This window comes from Carassius auratus, chromosome 17 (assembly GCF_003368295.1).
Source record: "Carassius auratus strain Wakin chromosome 17, ASM336829v1, whole genome shotgun sequence".
Lineage (NCBI taxonomy): Eukaryota > Metazoa > Chordata > Actinopteri > Cypriniformes > Cyprinidae > Carassius > Carassius auratus.
Window position 1 is genome coordinate 6510940 of NC_039259.1, and position 20319 is coordinate 6531258.

Here is a 20319-nt window from a genome sequence, read left to right on the forward strand (position 1 = left end):
AAAAAAAAAAAAAATTTGTGTGTATTTACTTATTGTGTGCTCTGTCAGGTTTAGGGTGGGTGTTTGTAAAAGCACTGTGTGACAACTTTATTTTAAAGGGCTTTATAATATATATTAGATTGACTTTGATAAGAGCAGCAAAATCACATTCAACGTACGTCTCTCATGGGTCATAATAATCAGTAAATTTAGCAACTAAATTGTGTAAGAATGAGTTAAATGCAGTATATGATTGTGGCAGTCTTAGTGGACTGAAATGGCTTGCAGTTGAAGATTGCATGTTGTTCAAGTTCATTTTTGAAGTCAAGCTGAACTAACTTATTAAACCACCCTATTTTTAACAAACCAATATAACTTCCAGAAATACCATTATGAATTGGCCAGCTGGCCATATTATGACCTTTCTTTGTCTGTAGATTACACTGGTTTGTCCCCAGATTGGACATCCATGTGTACTTACTCATACACTAGTTGGTCAGGGTTTTGTCCCCAGATGGGACTTCCGTTAATGCCCATATATGGAGTTGTCCCCGTGTCCCCACATGTGTTAACCTGACCTGTCCCCAGATTATCACCTACCCTTATTTTAATGAATTAATTACATTTTAAGTGAGATATTTATTAAACTTTTTTTTTTAGATTTTTTGATGTGTTTATCTAGTCTCTAGGATGTCAGGAAAGTGGTGTCCCCAAAATGTGGTAAATAACTGGTGCCCCCACGAGGCACCCCAAACAAGTATGTGTGTGTGTGTGTGTGTATGCGTTAACATTACCAAATTCTGGGTGGTCTTGGGATTTTACTTGGGAAAGTAAATTCACAATACATTTCAAGAATGAAAGTGTAAAAACAATGTCACAGTTTAGCTTAATGCAACCCTTATATATCCAATAAGAACACATAGTGCCAGTAGACAATACAGCTACAAGAAGTGAAAATGGTTCAAAGTTTTTTTTAATTCTATATTTTTAAAGTGCAGAAAAAAAAAAGTTTACACTCATATTTTAGCTCTGATTACTAATCACAAATTAATCTGATCTCAATCTGCTAAGGCAGGTGTGATCAAAAGGGGGTTACACATATGAGAAAACAACAAATAGTCGCTGGTTTGATTCCATCACAGGTGGAGATGGTCACTTTTGTAACTGAGCCAGAAAATCAGCTCACAGCTCTGGAGGAAGTGAGGCTCTGTACCAGACAAAACAACCCAGGGCCTCCAGAAAGGAGAGAAGATGGAAACAAACACTGCTGGACAGTGAGTGCAACTGCTGCACCCGTGATACAGACTATTTACTGTAAGTGATTGTTATGCATTGTCCATAAGCAGAAAAAAAAGGAAGAAAAGAAAAGAAACAGGCCTTATTTTGTATTCAATGGTATAAAGTACTTTAAAGGTATACTCCACCCCAAAGTGAAAATGTTGCAGTAATCACTTACCCCCATTCCAAAACCCGTAAAACTTTGTTCGTCTTCAGAAGACAATTTAAGATATTTAGGATGAAAACCGGGAGGCGTGTGACTGTCCCATTGACTGCCAAGTAAATTACACTGTCAAGGTCCAGAAAAGTATGAAAGACATCATCAGAATACTCCATCTGCCATCAGCGGTTCAATCTGAAATTTATGAAGCGACGCAAATTTGTTTTGTATGCGAATAAAACAATAATAATTACTTCATTCAACAATTTGTCTCCTCTGTGTCTCTCCGCATCACCGTAGCACAATTTTGGTGATGCGGAGACACAGAGGAGAGGAATTGTTAAATAAAGTCATTATTTTTGTTTTCTTTGCATACAAAAGTATTCTCGTCTCTTCATAACATTACAGTTGAACCACTGATAAATAAGCTATTTATTTATTTATTAGGATTGGACAATATTTGGCCGAGATACAACTATTAAAAAATCTGGAATCTGAGGGTGCAAAAAAAAAAATCAATATACTGAGAAAATCTTAGAATTCTTAGCAGTGCATATTGCTAATCAAAAATTAAGTTTTGATATATTTATGCCAGGAAATTTACAAAATATCTTCATGGAACATGATCATAATATCCTAATGATTTTTGGCATACAAGTAAAATTGATAATTTTGACCCATGCAATGTTCATAATTGCTTTTTTTTGTTGTTTTTTTGCTATTGCTAAAATTATACCCCAGCGACTTAAGACTGGTTTTGTGGTACAGGGTCTCAATTATGATATATATCCAGACTCCCTCTTCAATTATGGTTTTATCAGCACGCTCATACTCAGCAATATTTGTGCTGTGTTAAACCGACCTGGCCTGGTGAGGACATCATCTGCCTTTTGTCACTGCCCTGTTTTTAAATTCATGACCTTGAGTTACAATTATAGCCCATCTATGGAACATTTCTGGCCCGGAATCCTGCAAAAAAAAAAAAAAAAAAAAAAAAATATTATAATATTATTCCCTCACTCACTCTCTCTCTCTCTCTCTCTCTCTCTCTCTCTCACACACACACTTTCTCTGTCAATCGCTCTCTTTCCTACTTGTGGAAAATGCTTGTGGAAAATCCCTTTGGGCGGGGTGGAGGTTTATTGGAAATTTGATTAGAATTTATTTTATTTTTTTAATGGGTTGTCATGAGTTTCACTCCACGAGAACCTGTTTTACATGCCTTCAGATTAAGAGGATCATGTTACACATTCCTTCAGGTTATGTTTCATGTAACTTTCTCTAAAAGCAAAAACTAATTCTGGGTCAGGCCCATGAAACATTTTATATTTAAAATACAGAGAACATTAAAAGTTAAAGATTTTTGAGATCAAGAAAAGCATAAATCTTTTACGAATATAATTTAAAAACGCATTTATCAGGTTATTTACAATCTTCAATGTAACCTTTGTATTCATATTGGTGTCATACATTAAAATATGTTATGTATGTGTGTATGTATGTATAAATACATTAAAGGTATAAGGTAATAAAATAATTCCCATGCATTTTATTTATACTCTGTTTGTCTCTCATTTGTAAATGTCAGTCTGCACAACTCAAGCCAGAGAGACAATTATACACATTATAACAGCAACTGACTGTAAACTGATGTGACTGCTCCAGGTCAGGGTCAGATGCAGATCGTCTCCCTGTCAAAGTCAACTAAAAGACAAACGGACGGAGCTGGACGTTCACTTTACAGCAGAATCCATTGCAAAGGGAGGGGTCAGTTCCTAATCACATTAGAGGATATTCAGCATTCTTGATAACAGTATTACCACTCAACCTGCAGAGGTAATTACATCACCAGGTTAATACCGGCGTTCAGCCTTTGATAATCTCATTCTGCTTAAAGTGGGAGAGCCAAGCTGTTAAAGCTGGTTTATTGGGTTAGTCACTATCATTTTCAGCAATTCAGTGGGATTTCAACAGAGTTCAGTGAGTGATGTGCCGGGCCTGCTGCATCCCCAAGGAAATCAAAAACAAATCGAACATGATGAGAGAATCAAAAGCATCATTCATCCATCAAAACAGTACATCTATCAGAAAGAACCTCGATCACATAAGTGTATTTCACATAGGTCTCTTCATATATACAAACTTTAATCTTTATATATATATATATATATATATATATATATATATATATATATATATATATATATATATATATATATATATATATATATATATATATATAAGAATCAAACTATAAATAGATTTGGTGAGGGTATGGCTGAATCATTCATTTTAACTAAAGGTAAAAAAAAGAAAGAAAGAAAGAAAAATATTAAAAGCACCTATATTTATTATTCTGTTAAAAATAATATGTTTTAGTCATTTAGGGTTTCAGTTGTTATAGCAATATAACTGGATTTAACTTCACACAGAAAAAAAAAAATTAAGTTTTTTTTGTTCTGTGTCTGTTTCTATTTATTTATTTATTTATTTATTTATTTTTTACACTGATGTTACATCATCACGCATATTCCTTTTGTTTTAACTTTACTATTAAAAAAGTGAATATTTTAATATTTACAGATTGGTTCCATTTACTTTCAATGATGTATAATGTTCCCAGTCATCACATTTTAATTGAAATTTTCTAAATATAAATAATTTATAACCATTAAAGGGACTGATATTTAAACTACTTTCAAAAGTAGATTCCATAAATAATAGAAATATGTTTTTTTTTTTTCAAATATAGAATTAACTGTCAACAAAAAATATTTATACTTGAGTAAACTATAAATATCCAACATCTATTAGAAGTATTTGTTCACACCTGTGCTTCAGTTGTAAGTGGGTCACTTTCCTGAGGAATATCTAGACCAATCAAAATACACAAATTAGAACCATTTCAATTTGTCAATTATCACAACAAATGATTTCATTTCAGAAACAGCACACCACCATCTATTGCATCTATTCCCAATGGTCTAAGAAATGCTAAATTAAAAGGATAAATAATTCAACATGAGACTGAATAAAATGTCATTTCACATTAGGACTTTATAAAGATACTTACTAAAAATGAATTTATCACCAACACAGAAAACCTCATTTTCATGGCAGTATTGTGTTGTCAGTTATATTGAAATGGGCCATCCAGAAAAACTGATTATATATTTCTAATTTCAAGCTGCAAAAGACAAACTTGAATTAACATCTCATCCATTACCAAATGATGCCTCTAAACAACATGTAGTTGTTCACCAGTATTAAATTACACTGTGGATGAAAATGAATTATTTGAATGTGAAGAGATTAGTGGACGAGGCTAAACCATCCATCACAAGAGAATCATTGCAAACATAATTCTCTGCCAAACAACAAAAAACAACATGAGACATCCCAGACAAAACCTCTCAGAATGCTCTCCATTTCCACCATCTTCCCTGTTGTTTACCCCTTCTGGCCATTTTATTTTATTTATTTATTATTTATTTTTTGGATGTGGTGTGCTTTGAAAGGCTAAAGCTTTGAGGACCCTAGTCAAGACCCCCAATAGCGACTTCTCTATTCTCAAAGTCTAAGAAACCATACTAAACTTGAGCTCAACATACATCCAAATTTATAGAAAATGTCTGGTGAGCAACCCAAAACAACTGCCCTAAATCTGATAAATTTTCTTTGAAAGATTTCTGTCTTGACGTGATGCTTTGAAGAAACAATGCATGACGTAATTAACCCAGAACACTGAGGTGCCCTGGGAAGCATCTATTTTTAATGTGTCAGCCACTACTCAAGCTGAGGTAGAAAAAACACAGCTCCTCACGCTAATGAAACTAGGGTGAAACTGTCATGATATTGACAAGCATGTGTTACTGATCAATAACCATCTTTATTCTGGAACAAGATTTTTATTCAAAGGCCAGATTTTTACTGTATTTGACAGAATGTTGCTTCGTGATCAACACGTCTTCATACGAGGACATTTATATTCACCATAATTTATATTTATATATATATATATATATATATATATATGTGTGTGTGTGTGTGTGTGTGTGTGTGTGTGTGTGTGTGTGTGTGTGTGTGTGTGTGTGTGTGTGTGTGTGTGTGACCCATACTCAGAATTCATGCTCAGCATTTAACCCATCCAAAGTGCACACACACAAAGCAGTGAACACACACAAACCATGAACACACACCCGGAGCAGTGAGCAGCCATTTATGCTGCGGCGCCCGGGAGCAGTTGGGGATTCAGTGCCTTGCTCAAGGGCACCTCAGTTGTGGTATTGCCGGTCCGAGACTCAAACCCACAACCTTAGGGTTAGGAATCAAACTCCCTAACCAATAAGCCACAACTTTTCCAAAAGTACTAAAGTGTGCTTAAGGAAAGAAAGGTTGACTGATGGATAAATACTAACCATGGAAGATATATGTTCCATTCCAAGCAATAGTAAAACATAAACAGTGAAAGTCATGACATTTGCCATGTATGGTAACCCATAATCAGAATTGGTGCTCTGCATTTAACCCATCAAAGTGCACACACACCCCTGGAGCACTCAAAGGCACTTCAGCAGTGGGTATTGAGGCTGGAAGAGAGCACTGTTCATTCACTCCTCCCCACCTTCAACCTCCTGCCAGCACAGAGACGCAAACCTGTGACCTTTGAGTTACAGGTCCAACTTTCCAACCATCTGGCCACAGCTGCCCAAGCTGATACGTAAAAAAAAAAAAAAAAGGAATATCATGGAAAAGGTCTTTATTTTTGTACTTTTATCTTTCTTATATTCTAGATTCATTGCACACAAACTGTAATATTTCAAAAGTTTTACAAAGAGTTACAATTTACAGCTTAGGATCATTAAAAATTCAGTATCTCAAAAAAAATTATATTCCATTTTGAGCTTGATTTGTTTAATTAGTTTTGAGTATAAATACTGGGTATCTCTTGGGTTAATTTAGAACAAGTAACCACAGTTTTGGGAAAGACTACTGACTTGACAGTTGCCCATAAGACAATCATCAACACACTCCACAAGGAGGGTAAGCCACAGAAGGTCATTCTTGATAGGGCTGACTGTTCACAGAGTGCTATATCAAAATATATTCATAGAAAGTTGACAGGAAGGAAGACGTGTGGTAGGAAAATGTGCACAAGCAACAGGGAAGACCACAGCCTTGAGAAGATTGTCAGGAGATGCAGATTCAAGAACTTGGAAGAGCTTCACAAGGAGTGGACTAAAGCCAGAGTCAGCGCATCAAGAGTCACCAAACTCAAACGCCTTCAGGAAAAGGGCTACAGCTGTCACATTCCTAGAACCAAGACACTCCTGAACCAGAAAAAAAAAGTCAGAAGCATTTCACCTGGGGTAAAGAGAAAAAGTACTGGACTGTTGTTCAGTGGTCCACAGTCCTCTTTTCAGATGAAAGTAAATTTAGCATTTCATTTGGAAATCAATGTCTGGAGTCTGGAGTCTGGAGGAAGACTGGAGAGGCACAGCATCCAAAGTCCAAGAAGTTTCCAAAATCAATGAGGATTTGGGGTGCCGTGACATCTGCTGGTGTTGGACCATTGTGTCCAAAGTCCAAAGTCAATGCAGCCATCTACCAGGAGATTTTTGAGTACTTTATGCTTCCATTTGCTGACAAGCTTCATGGAGATGGTGATTTAATTTTGCAGCAGGACTTTAGCACCTGCCCACAAGTGCCAAAACCACTTCCAAGTAGTTTGATGACCATGATATTATGTGCTTGATTGGCCAGCCAACTCACCTGACCTGAACCTCACAGAGAATCTGTGGTGTATTGTGAAGAGGAAGATATGTAACATCTGACAAACAATACTGTGGAGCTGAAGGCCACTATCAAAGCAGCCTAGACTTCAGTAATGCCTCAGCAGTGCCACAGGCTGATCGCCTCCATGCCATGCCGTATTGAAACAGCAATTCATGCATAAGGAGCCCCAACCAAGTATTGAGTACATAATTAAACCTACTTTGGAGACTTTGAACATTTCTGTTTTGTAAATAGTTTTTTGATTGAGAAAATATTGTAATTTTTTGACATGCTGAATTAAAATAAATTCTGCAAAGCTGTAAGTCATAACCATCAGAAAAAAATATGTATATGTATATGTTAAGTTCATAATACATTTCTTACAATACTGTATGTATTGATAAATCATGATTTCTGAACTGTTATGCCGAGTTCACTCTGCACAATTATAGCCCGATTTTTCACTCACCAACAGGTTTTGCGAAATTGCAGACAAATGCCTGAAATTGGAGTCAAATCGGTGCCGTCATAATAATACAGTGTGGATTATCAAAGACTCAATCTGAGGGAATCGCCAACACATTGTGTGTAGTGTGAACACAACAGCAACTGAATGCTATCCCAGATAGTCACTCAGTGTGAAAACAACGGTGATCCAATGAGTTTGAAAATCGTGCAGTGTGAACTTGGCATAAGTGAATGAAACCCTTATATTTATATTTATACAACAGTTCTTTCTGGTTCTCGAATCTGATTGGCTGAGAGCCTTTAACAGGTGTGTGATATTCTAGAGCACTCTGTTTAACCGTTTGTATAACTCCGCTTGTAATATTTCTCACAGTGAGTGTCATGGTAGACAACCAAATCCATAATAATGAGTTTTTTGGACAAAAATATCACTTTCTTCAGCCAACATTCAAACTAATGTTTTATTGTGAATATGAGATTGAGGTGGAGAATGAATGCTGTGTTAGATGCAGGTAGTCACACTCGCTCAGTCCATCTCTCTCTTAGGGTGCTTTCACACTAACACTTTTGGTGCGCACCTCGGTTAGATTGACATCAAAGTTCTGCTCGTTTGGATGATGTGAACGCTGTCTTCCATTTTCGGGTGCGCACATGCGAACCGTACCCAAGTCTGCTTAAAAGGGTGGTCTGGAGTACAGTTCATGTGAACTCCGCTATGGTTCGCTGCTGATCTGAATGCAATTGTAGCAAATCTTAGTAGTGAACCACTATTAATGACCGCTATTATTATTTGATAAAAATGTGTTTGTGTGTGTTTCACTCACTTTCCTGACAAGTGTGACTGACACGCTGCAAACAGAGAGCTGTATATCTTATTTCTGTTCACCTTCTGCATTCTTTAGAGCATTTGCAATACATTCGGAAGACAGACGAAAGTGTCGTTATGAACTGATGCTTTGTAAACAAAACAAACGGTTCAAAAACTTAAATATATAAATATATAAAAGTTCAGAGACCAGTGTTATGCATTTGCCGCCTTCTCCTGGACTGTTATTACTAATCAACAGGGTAAACAGCTGCTGGCTTGATGCAAGTGTACTGTGGTTCGGACCCATATAAAATAATATGAATGCAGTCCAGCGGGGGCCGGGGGAGGGGAGAGCAATTGAACTCGTGTTCGGACTAGGCGAGCAAACCATGTGTGAAAGAGCCTTTTTAATGTTCTTCTGTACATAATACAGTGAGCTTTTAATGCAAAAATAAGTTTTCAATGAAGCAACTCAATTTTCCCGTGTTACTGGTTCTAAAGTGATGTTTTCGAATAAGTAATGGAGGCTTGGCCTCAGCTTACCTTGAAACCTCAACTTGGAATTTGAATCCATGGCAAAAGGAAGTAGTTCCGCACACAAAATGTTTTTTTTTTTAAAATACACTTTGTGGTTGTCTCTTATTTAATAACACAATTGTGCCAATTAACTGTTGAATAAACACAATGAGCATTATCACTCCTAAATATTGCAAAGTATGATGCTGTCTGTTGTCGATATCATAGCAATTTATGAAGCTACTTTAAAAATAAGTCGTTTTCTGTTGGTCAACATGCTCAACTTGAACCTGTTGCAAAATCTTGAATCTTGGTGAAATCTTTAGCTCTCACACACCATTTGCCTGGGTTCCTTATGAAATCATTGTATTTTGTCCAAAAAAATTAAGTCTCATGAGATGTTTTTAAGAGTATAAAGGCTTGCTGAACAGTACACTTACAAGAGAATCTTCTGTAGCCAAGTTATCATCTTAGTCTCACTCCATCCCTGTCCTGTTATCATCAACCTTTACTAGCAAAGCATTTGGAGTTTTATATTGCTGTGATTTATGTGGACTTGCGGCACATTAATGATTCTAGCAAGACTCGCCCTTCATTCATATTCATGAACAACTGTGAGGAGAGGCTGAACAGAGGAAGGGGGAGGGGAATGGAGATTCTGCCAAAAATCTTGCAGGCACAATCCTGGAGAGCAACAATGCCAGTTTACCAGCCCACAACCAGGTGCCCAAATGGACGATTGGTCCAAGTGCTTGAGTCAGACTCATGAAGACACAAAAGGCACACTAATGAGTATAATAAAGCTATAGAATGAAGCCAACACTTTAGAAATATTACCAGCATGACGTTGTCTCAACTATTGTAATTTACTTTACTTTTCAGTACATAACGCATAATAAAACATAGTAACTATTGGTCTTACTTAGGGTAGACAGCATATTTATGCAAACGAAAATGAGACCATAGGGAAAGATTTACACAACAGTCTTTACAATCTAAACAAAAATTATTTTCTGCAATTTCTTATGCTTGCAAAGGATGCATTTTTTTTAAATAAAAAAATAAATAAAATAAAATAAATTCTAAAATAAATTGTAATTTTTTCACTAACTATTACAGTACAGTAGTATTTCTTTATACAGGTTATATGGTAAAATTAATGAAAATGTAAAATTAATAAAGTTAAATCAATTGAATCCCAATTGGCTTTGTAAGCGCAAACTATTAAGCAACCCTCTGTACCACACGATGCAATGTCACTTCCTGACCCAGTTCAGTATCATCTATTTCAATAAAAGAAGCACCAGGACTTCACCTCTTATTAACCATCATGTCCTGATCAATGAGCTGTAGTCTTAAAACAGCTGACACCTAATTAAAGGGGCAGTATGTGTGTGTGTTCGGCTGTTACAGCAGTCAGGTAACCAGCGGTAATTAAAGCTTGGAAGATATGTCTGTCCAGGGCCCGGCAAGGTGGGAGGTAAACTAGACAGTTCAAAATGAATGGTTAGCTTGTCTCCAGAGCCAGAGTCTAATTTGCTCCACCAGACAAATCAATAGAACAATTTCATCTCAGGCACTCGAGGAACAATGAACACAAAAAATATAATCAAACATAACAGGCACATCTTTAGAGAGTAGGCTGAGTTACGTCTTTTTATAAAGCTATCAGGAAAACAATCTAACAGGTTTAGTGTACAACAAGATTCTGGTGGGAATTTTTTTTTTTTTTTTTTTTCACAAATTCACCTGAACTTGTCAAAATTTTGAAGGTTCGTAGCTTTGAACAGAGATCACCAATTAGCAGACCCCAGGTTAGGACCATAAATCATATTGCCAGTTAAGCCGTCTTTGCACTGCAAAAGTGGCACTGAAGCTGCATCTATAACAACATACAATGACAATGTGCATTTACAACTGTTATAACCGTTTTGTGACACTAGCACTCTAACATTTGTGCTTTTTTATTTAATTTCATTTTTTTTAATCATTATTTATTTTAGAATAATTTCATGAAGGATCCTAGACCCATAGATAGATAGATAGATAGATAGATAGATAGATAGATAGATAGATAGATAGATAGATAGATAGATAGATAGATAGATAGATAGATAGATAGATAGATAGAATTGTATCGCGCATATATATTTCGAAAAATATAACACTGGGAGTCTAAAGTCTTTTGCAACCATAGATACAAATTTGCTAACTTCCATTCTGAGCAACATCCAAATCTAAATTACAATCCACTGCCTACATTTCATGACATGTGCTGGCTACCCTACATCTCTAGCTGTCAGTTTGATTTCTACAGATTTCAGCACTTCGGTGTGTGATCTGTGCCACTGGGTGAGGACATTCACAACTATTCATCCCGGTTAGCTTTTGCGCTTACAGTAAAACAGAATTTCACATCATGCAGCAGTGCTGAAGTCAGCATCATGAAAGAGCATCCATTAAATCCAGCGTTATGATTTTCAGCGGCCTTAGGGATTTCCTGCGTTTCTTCTCATCAAGCAACCGTGCTGTAAAAGTAAAATAATTAGCTATCCAATAAGTTATGAGTTTCTTCAGACCTTTTGATGACTGAAGGCATGAGAACGGCTGAAGACCCCGGTGAAACTCTTGCTGTATTATAAAAGGTCATATGGAGTGTTTCACTCACTGCTTCATGTAGCAGAATAAGATGTTCTGGAAAGATCAAACATGGAACCATATAATTGGCTTATATATATTACCTACTGGATAGATAGATAGATAGATAGATAGATAGATAGATAGATAGATAGATAGATAGATAGATAGATAGATAGATAGATAGATAGATAGATAGATAGATAGATAGATAGATAGATAGATAGATAGATATACATTCATACCATATTTTATCCATTTTCCCTAAAATGGTTCAGTGAAGTCCATTGGTCCTTTTGATTAGTATTTTTCAGAGTAGACTTGTGTATTTTTTAAGCTAAGCAATACAAAACAATAGCTCCTGAAGTTTATTTCATAGTAGAAGTCTAGAGGAACTTTGAAAAACACTTTCAACATGTTGGTATTTTGAGAGACAGACGAGTAAGTGTGGCCAGTTTCATTTGTAGCTGAATACTTTTATGTTCAATCTCTTCTCAGAAGCAAACATTTCTCTCACAAAGTTGACTGTGCTGCATCTAAAGATGTTCAAAGCACATTCTTTCCCTTTTCTCTTTCGCTTTTTTTTTTTGCAGGCAGCCAATTTGTTTGCCAAAGAAGGTTACGCTATGACCTTCTGTGCATTCTCTGGTAGAGGAAGCAATCAAGCCGCAGACAAATCAAATGTCCACCTGCGAATGAAACATAATCAGGAATAGACGCCTTCCAGTGAGAAGAAGGGCACAAAGAGCACACGCAAAAGAGACTCAATTTGCTCATTCCATCCAAGAACAAGCCAAACTCATGAATTCAATTCATCTTATCATGTTTCTATAATGGAGAGCAGACTGTGAGGAAGAAAATACAGTTAACCTGTAGCTGAGATTGCGTTTAAAGAATTTTCCCTCGATTTCTAGTCAAACATCAAAGCAATGAATGTTATAATTCCTTCATAATTACTAAAATGTAATTGTTTGTTAGTTTTGCCCTCCAACTTTAAAATTGGTCTGTGAAGAGACTAACTCATAGCGGAAGACTGACATATGGATTAAAGCTTGTGTACTATGGTTTATCCCATGTTGATGGTAAATATTGGCGGTTAATTACATTAAAAGTACATCTTTTTAACAATGGTCCCAGAACGCAAAGCTGGTTATCCCAGCAGGGAAAGGGCAAGTCATCAGCAACAACAGCATTAATCAGTTCTGCTTGGCTATGGGGGGGCTACACGACCCTCGCTCCCTGTTGATTTTCCTGTTGTCAGCATTACATTAAAGCAGTTTAACATGCTTGAAGAATAAACCACCCACCAAAAATGGTGAAAGGTGACACAAGAAACCCCCCCCCCCTCCCAACCACACACACACACCACCTCACCAGATCTAGCTCCTCGCTCGATTCCCTCGGCACCTTTCTGGCTCACTGAAGTGGGAAGAAACAAGGGTGCCACTTTGAGATCATAGAGCCCCCAGCCCACCAGATGGCAAGGCCAGTCCGCTCAATGAAACTTTATTGGGGAGGTGGCCATACGAGGTGAATAAACATCCATGGACAGGCTAATTAAAAGGGTCTTTTTCATTATAGAAGTCCATCTGTTTGTAGCACAAGCCCAGAGTCTAAGCTTCTTGTGAGGAAATTCACACTAGCTGCAATTAAATCCCTGTATTAGGTGGTTGATTATTTGGGTTGGGATTAGTGATTTACATATACATATTTTTATTCAGCAAGAACACATTAAATTGATCAAAAGTGACAGTAAAGTAAATCTGTATTGCTCACCTTAAACATGGTTATACTGTAAAAATCTGAAGGAATTCCTCTATGAATAGTCCCTGACTTTGACTCATATGACAGATTAAACTGAAATTTCCAAACAGAATTTTAATGCATATGTTTCATAATACTATGAAAAAAGACAGAGAGCACTGAGGACGTTCCTTAAACAGCATGCCAGAAGTCATTAAAATGCAAGATATATACACACCGAATTCGCAGTTGGCTGTTTCGGCCAACTACTTTCCTTTTATGCAAACAATTTAATACTTTTTTTTTTCTTTCACCACAAGACACTCAAGCTTTGAAATCGACATTTCCCAAATGGCCAGAACCTACAAACACTGCATTCTGCATAACAAACCAAGTGCAGTTGATTCTAATCTCAAGTGCTGCAATCGACTGCATTCCAAACACTGATTATAGTGCGGTCATGTGTGTGGTCTGAAGGAGGAAGATGCTGCAGAGCTAGCTGTTGATCAGCAACTGCAGTGTGAAGGTTAGCATGTTTCACAGCATATGGGATTAATGGGTGTATATGACAACATAAACACACAAATCCAAATCCAGGAGCCAAAATCATCATAATGTCTGTTATGGTTGATGTTCTGAAATTCAGAATATAAACAGCCTGTTCATAAAGCATCAATTCACAAAAAATAAAAAAATCTGTCTTCATTTACTCACCCTTATGCCATTCCAAACCCATAACAGTATTTTATTAAAGGGAAAAGGCACATGCTAAGCATTTTTCAAGCTTGTCTTTGAGAAAAACATGTTTACCTGCTGCTGCTTCTGCTGCTTCTTCTTCTGCTTCTTCCACACACCAACATAAAACATGCATTTCTGCCATCTACAGGCCTGGAGTGTGAAACACTGAATGGCAATCATCGGACGCCATAATTTCTTATCGTAGTTTTTATGGCTGTCAGCATTCAACAAAAGGAGGGTCAGAAGCAAGATAATCCCTTAGAATCAGATGCATTGTATCTGTTAAATCTGTAACATTTTCTTACATTTCAGGGTTCTTTTCTCCAAAATCTATCTGTGGACTTGGACAATGATCTGTGTGTTCCAATAACTTATTTGATGTTAATAAATTTACTAAAATCTGTAGAATCCCTTTAATATAGGGACCAATTATCACTATAGTCTAATTATTAGCATGCGTATTAAAATATTGGCTGTTTATTATTAGCCTACTTAATAAATAAAGTTCATATTCTTCATGACCATATTCTACATGCCTAATCCTTCCCAATTCCTAAACTTAACAACTGCCATACTAAATATTATTAAGCAGCAAATTGGGAGTTTATTGAGGCAAAATTCATAGTTAATGGTTTGTTAATATCGAGAATTGGACCATAAAATAAAATTTGCCCAAATCAGTTTTTTGCCTTAATATTATGGCCGAGAACTAATTATGAGGTTTTTTGCTAAACAATAGAGGAGCATAATAAAGCTATGAGGATGTTGGCTTCAGGTTTGATGGGTTATAAGGCATTGTGTGAGCCTAATTAGCACAATCCTCTCTCTCGGTGGTCGATCTAAGGGTCACCTCTCTCTGAAATCTCCTCCGGCAGCGAGACTGTCTGACTGTATGCAGTAGCTCGGTTGGGGGGTGAGAGCAGAGAAAGGATAATGAAGAGGATATACCAGCCTCGCCGACTGCTGCCAGGTTGCTGTCAGTCTGGATCAGACCTGTCTGCCACACATCTCTATTATGCTGAGATTCTGAGTAGCAGCTGGAATAACGTTAGCTTGCCAACTGAGCTGACAGGTCCACATCCAACCACACAAAACCCATGTCACACTCGACAGCCACATTTAGGCTAACAGTGCATTAATAGTTACCTAAAGGGATTGTTTTCTCCAATATTAAAAACTGAATCAACCTCACATTGCTCAAAACTACAACTAGTACAGAGTGTCATACGTCTTCTGAAGACATACAGTAGTTTGTGCAATGTCTGTTGGGTCAATTACATGATGCTCTTTTTGAGATTTAGTATGGTATTTGTTCAAAAATAAATGTAAAATGCAAATCATACATCCAGTGATTTGAACACACCTCTTCTTTGATGATCATGTGATTGAATTGAAATTTGTTTTGATAATTTTGTTGGGGATATAAAGTCAAAAATGTGTTCTAAGCTTATTAAAATAATACATTCTTGAAAAGAGAAGAGTTAAGCATTATTTTTTATTTATTTTCCATTTTAAATCAAAGAAAGAAACAAACAAACAATTATTTTTATAAAACTATTTCACTGCTTTTCAATGCAAACATAAATAAATACTAGAAATGATTTCAAAGAAAGGTTTCTAGGTTAATAAGTCTCTTAAAATATAAGCTATTTCTCTTAAAATATCAATACTTGACCATTTTATGACAAGACAAGGTCAGTTCAGGTTGTCAGATGTCATGATGTGACGCCACAAAAACATATATCATGTTTAGGAATTAACAATTCATGAGATTTGTTAAGTAAGCATGTAAGCAAGCAAGCAAGTAAATTAATAAATAAAAACTTTCTCTTTAAAATATCTATTCAAAATGCTTTTTTGAAAACAATAAATATGTACATGCATTCAAGATGTAAATAACATTTTGTTAAGACATTCAAATGTTAAGTTATTCAAAACCAGTTGGCACCATTATGAATTCAAAGAGTACATTTCTAAGGACTTAGAAATAGATTTTAAATAGATTTTCTTCCCTTTATTTCATCATGGGCACTTTTATATGTCATTAATCCTTCTAAAGCTTTAAAAGATATACAAAATAATTTGTAATAATAATTCTCTTCGTTTGTCTTCTTTTGTGGTGTTGAGCAAACTGTGATGTGACTGTATGCAAACACCGAAGTTCTCATATAAACACAACATATTTGGAATAATGTGAAGTGTGTATTTAAAAATGACATGACAGTGATTAGATGATGACAGATTATGACACTACTTTGATTTAATTAACATACATTCCAAAATCATGTTTGCCCATGTGATATATTTTTTTTCATTTGAATGCATTGGAAAGTCTCTAATGTTACCATGTTTTCCATCATAAGACAGCACCATACATGAGAGCACCACATTGATAGTCCCATGAGAAGGCTCAGGTTAAAGCAGTGGGCAGGACTGACCCACTGGACAATGATATGTGTATTAGTTAGAGTCTGTCAATAGTTACAGCACCCCTGAAGCAACCCTAGGCAGTGTGAGGCATGTGCGAGCACTAAATCTAACCCACACACTCCGTGTAGTTTAAGGTCTCTTTCTGAACCAGCTTGTTTTAATTACTTAGAGTAAGTGGCAGCATTTGGCTGAGTTTATTGCTCTTCTTAAAAGAGCAGGCCCCTGCTTTAGAACACGAACTCTGCCTGATTGCAAAGCTGTAAATCCCTACTCTTGCTGCTCCGCTAACAAAGCCCGGGCCGGCTGCTGTACCCCTTGACTGGAGGGCACTCATAAATTCGCTTTTATTTTTCCAGCTTGCAGAGACAATGGGTGGCACAAACAATCCCACAGTATCAAAGGACGCAAAAAACTGTCTAAGCTTCCATGTAGAAGAGGAAAGGATGGACAAGGAATCATATCCTATACTATAATGTAAATTAATACATTTTATTTTATTTTGTAATACTTAAAAATATTTAAAAAATATGTATATTGTTTCATTTTATAGATGTCCTTGCTTGTAGAACGTTGAAATTTAACTTAATTTTATAACTTTTGGATCATCTATTCTGACAAATCTTTTCAATCTACTTGAACCAATAAACATAAAAGTCAAAAAGCATAAAAAGTCAAGGTGTGGAAGATAACTTTTAGGATTGAAGTGTAAATACTGCTCTGGCTAAATTAATCTATGAACCTGTCCTGTCAGGTGTAAACCAAAATAAATTATAGGGGGCATGATAATGTTTTCCTCGATCTACCTAAGCAATATAGGGATTGGTTCAGTACCCTCACAAATCAACTGTGCGTTTTTATGGGAGTGACCGACTGAGAGACCCTGTGTCATTAAGGTGCTGAAGGTTCTACTCATTAGAAATGACAAGAGGAAGTAAATCTAACAATCACTTACTCTTGGGCTGTGCACTCAGTATTGCTGGGAGCACCAATAATGTTTCCCGCTTGGAGACGACCCTTCATAACTAACATAAAAACTCTTAAAATAAAGTAAAAAAATAAATCAAAAATAAATCAAATTAACATACAAGATAACAGTGGTTCAATCAAAATGTGTACTGTATACCAAGTCTTCTAAAGTTATGCAAAAGCTTTGTGTTAGAAACCAACCCATACTTATGTAATTATTGAATTATAATATTCTCCTCTGTAATAACGTTCAAATAATTGCATTTAGTTACAAGAGACAAGGATCTATGCTTTCTGAAAGGTAAGTAAATGATTATCTAATAAAAAAGTATGGGGTAATATATATATATATATATATATATATATATATATATATATATATATATATATATATATATATATATATATATATATATATATATATATATATATAAGTTAGCAGTAAAATAGCAAATCTAGACAGGTGGAGCTGGGGGATGTGGAGGGTTTCAGCAACCTTTAAAGCAATCTTTCTGGAGTTTTATGAAAGAGCAAGATATATATTCTGGTAATATTTATCAAGAAATTTTTGTTTTTGAGAAATATTTAGTAGTCATTATATTCCTGATTTATTCCAGGCTTCAAACTCACATGAATATATCCTGGAATGCTTCTGGACTGCTGTGGTTTCTCCTGAACTCCCTCATCACATTGCCGTCATGTTCTATCACCTGCAGGAGCATCCAGAGGTTCTCAATTCAGCACCAGGCTCAAAATGGCCCTTTGAAACCACACACTCAGCAGTGTAGCACATCTCCCTACAGCAGCTCCGGAATGTCTCCGTGGTAACAGGACCACTTCTGATAGGAAGAGTGCAGGAGCTGTGGCCCTTTCTAAAAGCTGAGATCTCTTCGAGAGAGCTGGAAGGGTTTGAGGGTTTGAAATGCTAACATATACACACACACAAACCAGAGAAGTTGGCTTCATAAGTTAATAATGCATGAGCATGAATAACTATAAACTCAACAGGAAATATGAATGTGGCATGAATGTGACAAATGTGATTTCTGCTATCTTCAGGGTGCTGTCATCTAGTACCCTACCAAAAATTATATATATATATATATATATATATATATATATATATATATATATATATATATATATATATATATATATATATATATATATGTGTGTGTGTGTGTGTGTGTGTGTGTGTGTGTGTGTGTGTGTGTGTGTGTGTGTGTGTGTGTGCGGGTGGGTGTGGGTGTGTGTGTGTGTGTGTGTGTGTGTGTGCTGTAGAGGTTTGTAGGTGAAGTTTTTCAGCATAAACAGTATATATCATGTGGCTGTCCCTTTTAAACTTGCATCAGATCCCTACATTTCCACCAACATACTAATGCATGAATATGAATGTAATTTAAGTTTTACTATCTAGAATATCTTTTTTTTCATAATCACATTACTACAAACTCTATGATCACATTTGTATAGATATTATTCTGTATTATATGCTACATTAATAAGTTCACAGATTTCAAATAGATTAATGAAAACTCTCAGACCAGTTTTAGCATGTAAATGAATATGACAATATTAATGTGTTTGATCTTCGCAGACTACATCTGTTACACACTGCTGCTGCAGCAAATCAAGTATAGACATGCTACTGTCAATAGATACATAGATAGACTGCAGTGAGCATATCAGATGTGTTGCCACTGCATAAATACACAAACATAAATCTGTCAGACAGGATAGGATCTAGATAGGTGAAACTCGGGGAGGTGGAAGGTTTCAGAGGCTCTTAAAAACACACCTTTAAAAACAAGTCCATATGACATGTACACCATATTCCAAATCTAAAACCATATGATAACTTTAAGTATTGAAGTATATGATTTCTATAAGTAAGTATTCAGGTTTGGAAAGATTTCAGGGTGAAGAAATGAAAAATAATATATAGAAACATAATATTAAACACATAAGCAATCCTTTGGTAAAATGCCCAGAACCTATGTACAGTATGTAGTCCTATTGTCACTCCCAGTTATGGTGATTAAACCAGTAATAAATGACACAAAAATAGGAAATATTATCCCAGAATAGATTGTGTGTACATTTTAATCATTGTCATTGGAGGGATTTGGCACTCTTTCCTACTGTCAAAAAGCACTCAGGGCCAGCTAGGCTTAAGGCTACAGATTTGATTAGCGATACAGTGACCAGCTGCTGCAACACAATAGCCAAATCATTACTGCGGCTTTCAGTGAAATGAAGACGGAAAGGCTAGGGGAATTATAGGGCCAGGGAGATGTCAACATATGTACAACATAACTAGCTAGCATTAGCATGCTGTGCGGCTTGGTTAAAGACCTGCGTTTTATTTAAAATAATGGCCTCGTGTATTTTGGATGTGCTGTGTGTACTGAAAAATACCTGAACCATACACAACCTATTTGTAGAAGAAAGCCAAAGTGTTATCTTAGATTGTTAGGTTGATAAATTGCAAGACGTGAGCTGTGCATTTATCAGTAATCATCCCAATGGACAGGTAAATGTGTGTCTGTGCATGTGTGCTCAATTGTGTGTGCGTTTGTGTGTACGCCCAATCAAATAGACTGCTCGTGTGTGAAAATCAGAGCAGGTGGCAACGCAACAGGATGACGAGGTGACAGGACCGTGTTGAATGCATGTGCATGTGTTTTTTTTGTGAATCTGCGCTGTGCTGGTTTGCCGACACAGCTCATCGCCTTCTATATTTCTCTCCAACACCTGTGGATTGCTGACATATTCTTCATTCTTTATATAGTACTTGCTGTGTTTACCAAGATGGATAAAC